At 44.3% G+C, this 3,874-nt stretch overlaps 1 pseudogene; it reads right to left on the bottom strand.

The window, feature by feature from the left end:
• Positions 1-354: 354 nt before the first annotated feature.
• On the bottom strand, positions 355-1,576 carry LOC100765536 (annotated as a pseudogene).
• Between the last annotated feature and the right edge of the window lie 2,298 nt (positions 1,577-3,874).

Consider the following 3,874-nt stretch of genomic DNA (forward strand, 5'->3'; position numbering starts at 1 on the left):
ATCCGCCTGCCTCTGCATCCTGAGTGCACCACCACTGGGATTAAAGGCTGGGATTAAAGGCGTGCACCACCACTGCCCGGCAACATTATTCTTCTTGAACCCTTCTCATTCAAGACTTACCACTCAATAAAATAGCCAAGGATCGGAAACTGAGAAAATATATTTGAGTACAGTGTATGAAGCAATACTTTTTCTTTTTCCTTATTCCCCCTGCCCCACCGTTGGAAGGTTTTACTGCACTCACAACCTGCTACCTCCTAGTGTACTGCTCCAATATGAGAGACACCTCTCTGTGTAGGAGCTTCTAGTTCATCTATTTTCCACTGTCTCTAGATCCCCAGTTTATATGAATTCTTACACACATTCTTCCAGAATCCTCTGCCTTTGCTCATTGGAGTGTTTTGTGGGCTGTTTAGGAGAGGGATCTTGGGAAGGGTGCATTGCTGTGAGGAGGTTGTGAGTCACTGGAATCCATGGCTGCAGGAAGTGAGGTGTACGTGGCACTGAATGAGCTCACGAAGAGCTGTTTGCTGGCCTATGACTGGCCAAGGAGCTGAAGTAGTAGGAGTTCTTTGTCAACACAGTTTGCTACGCTTTCTGGGATGCGACCTGTAATTGCTCCGTGGATCTCAGTGGCAGCTGCCTCCCTCATCCCTAGAGATGCTTGTTCCCTGTACCAGGACATTTGTGGCATTTAGATGAGGTTTGGTACATCTTTCCACTGACCCCGAATGATGCTACTCATGCACGTGGACTCAGATTCAGGCACGTGAAGTGCTGCCCCTGGTAATCTTCCTTCTTTGAGGGTCCAAGCTAAGGTTTTCTCATCCACCAAGCCACCATGTTCGTGGAGAATACTTTGCCTTGTCTGCTTAATAGTGAAGTCACTGATATGGCTATGTTCCTTCAGGTTGCAGTGCAAGGAGATGCAGTCACTCTCATACAGCAAGTCCTGTGAGTTGTAGACCTTCCATATACACAAGGACCACTCCATCCTATCTTGCAAGTAGGGGTCAAAAACTACAATCCAAAGGCCTTGGCTCAAACAGCAACTGCCTGCCTGTTGTGACCAAAGCTGACGAGGTCCAGTATTTCTCCATAGAGCTGCTACTGGGGATCTGTTCTGTACTTTGTACCTGTGTGCCTTTCCCCAAGCACCGTGCACAAACATATAGATTGAGAATGTGTCAGAAGGTGGAATAGGCTGTCTCCTCCACAGCCACAGATGGGATGTTTCACGTGGCCATCCCGAGCTTGCCAGCAGCCTGGGTGTCCTCATTACTGTAGCCACTCTCAGAGCCTTGAACTTCTCCAGTCTTCCCTAGTGAGGGTGACAAATGATAGGTACATCATGGCACTTACAGACTCATTTAATACCTTCTCATGAGACTGCATCCCAGAAGGCCACAGTGGCCGAGTCCTCCAGGATGGACATCTCTATCACGTAGTCTCTGTAATCTTGCAGTGCCACCAAAAGGTGGGGATATGAGCCCTGGTTCAGAATATGCTGGTGGATATCCTCACTTATTCTGTGCAATCACTGTTGCTTGACTTTGAGCTCATCCACAAAGGCCATTCTTTGTCAGACTTTGCAATTCTGAATCAAAGGGCAAAGCAGTCAGCATTTCCTAGGAGAACTCACAGGAAATCTGTAAGTGTGTGCGTTGCACACAATATGTGTGCGTATGAACCCAATATAAGTGTGTCAATGAACTACAGTTCTGGAGATGGCCTTTCTTTTTAGGGCCATGTGGCTTCATGGGTTCACAACCTTTTACTGTGGCTAAGAAATCCTCGGCTCTTGTTGCTAGCTGTTGCTGGTGTGTAGCAGGCAGCCACCTTGCTGGCAATGCAGAAGAAGGGTGACAGGGGGTGGGGGGGTGATTGCTCAGGGAAGCATGGCTACTGTCTGGATTTCTAGCTTTTCTGGGCCACTCCTGAACCACTTAAAATCACACATACACAAAACACACAACAACAAAACAAAACCCTTAAGCTCTGGAGCTTTGAGTCCCACGTCTCCTGCCCCACCCACTTCCTTTCCCTCCAGCCTGTATCTTTTGATTGGGGAACTTATGATTGAGAACATTAGTGTTTAGAAATTGTTAAAAAGTGTTTATTAATTCCTGACTTTTAAAACATTTTATAGTGTTTGTGCTTTTATATTCCTCATTTGTTCATTATTTTGTCTTTTAAAGTGTTTTATGATCTTACATTAACTATACATAATGATGGAGTTCATTGTGACATTTTCATACTTGTACAGAGTATATTTGGTTCATAAGCATACCCTGTTAATGCTTGCTTTTCCCCTTGTACTTCTGCTACCGTGCTTCCTTTCCCACTTGGTCCTATTTTACTTCCATGTCTTTTATTTTTTATATAAAATACAAATCAAAGAATTGCAGTAGGGTCACATAAAGGAGGAGGGATAGGGGGTTCTTTTTAGAAGCAGGGGTACTTTACCAGTGTTATACTAACAAAAAGATGTCTCTCCTCCTATCAACCATCTAGATCCTCAGGATGGGTAAGACCCAGTTGACCCTCATACTTTCCATGACAGGTTGTTGATTGCAGTGAGTTCCAGAGCTCAACAGCCCGGTCATACCTGAATGACAGAGTTCTGAAGTACTCTCCCCCTTCTTATTGGCTTCAGTTCTTTCTGATCCTTAGGATGTTTCTGATCTTCAGTGATAGTCCTGGGCCTTGGAGGGAGTGACACAGATGTCCTATTTATTTCTAAACTTGCAACAATCTTACCAGTTATGCATCTCTGAAATTGCCATTGCATAATGAAGTCTCTCTGACCAAAGTCAACATTCGAAGGAATCTGTGGGCATAAATATAGTTATTTAGAAGGTAATTTGGTAGCACATCATGTCCACTTAGCAACTCAACCACAGTAGCTTCCCCCACAAAGTCCATGATCTCTCTCTCCAGCCATTGTATTTACATAAAACATTGATTACCCCCAATAACAGACTTACCACTATTGCACTAGTGGGGTTTCCTTGCCTAGCAGGTCAGTATTATTGCATACGGGATCCACAGATGAATTAATGATTCTTCCCCAGAAGCCTATGTTGATGGAGAATGTACTTCTTTGTATGTTTATCTTATTGATCATTGAATAAAATACTGTTTGGCCAATGAGACAGCAAGTTAGACAGGACTAGGAGTCAAAGAGGATTCTGGGAAATGTAGTAGAGAAGTGGTGATCCAGGCAGGAAGTGACATAGCAAAAAGACTCATATTTAAGCAAAGGAAACAGGAAGTGTCCCCCTTTCCCCTTCACATCCTCCAGTGGCGGGATGTGAGCCACCAGCAAGAGAGGGCACCAGCGAAAGGCATCCTCTATAGGATAAGTCTTATAAAATATGTAGATTTATGCTAAATAAGACTGAGCTAAGAGATGAGAATCCTAGTCATTGGCCAAGCAGCTTTGAATCTAATACAAGTTTCTCTGTGTATTAATTTAGACCCTAACTCAGGTGGGCAGCTGGCCTAAAGTGCACACTTGGCGGTGGGGCTCAGTGGCTTTTGGCGGAAAGATTTAACAATATGTGGCACCACCTGGCACAAGGGATGGCAAGTAGAATGGATGTTTTTTCAGCTCGGTTCCAGCTTGAACTCTGAGTGTCTTGAAACTAGGAAGGTGATACCATCAGCTGAAGAATCTTACTATCTAGTTCTGGTGGGCAACCCACACTAGTGGCAATTTGCCTGTATTGTTTTGGGGGGAGGTTTAGGCACCTCCTGACCTATAACTCATTGAAGACTAGCCCACATCTGGCACTGGAATTTTTGTTTAATAATCTTTGGCTTCTGAGAGCAGTTTTATTCACTTACATGAAAACCTCTGTTGGAACTTAAA

Source organism: Cricetulus griseus (genome assembly GCF_003668045.3).
Source record: "Cricetulus griseus strain 17A/GY chromosome 1 unlocalized genomic scaffold, alternate assembly CriGri-PICRH-1.0 chr1_0, whole genome shotgun sequence".
Taxonomy (NCBI): domain Eukaryota; kingdom Metazoa; phylum Chordata; class Mammalia; order Rodentia; family Cricetidae; genus Cricetulus; species Cricetulus griseus.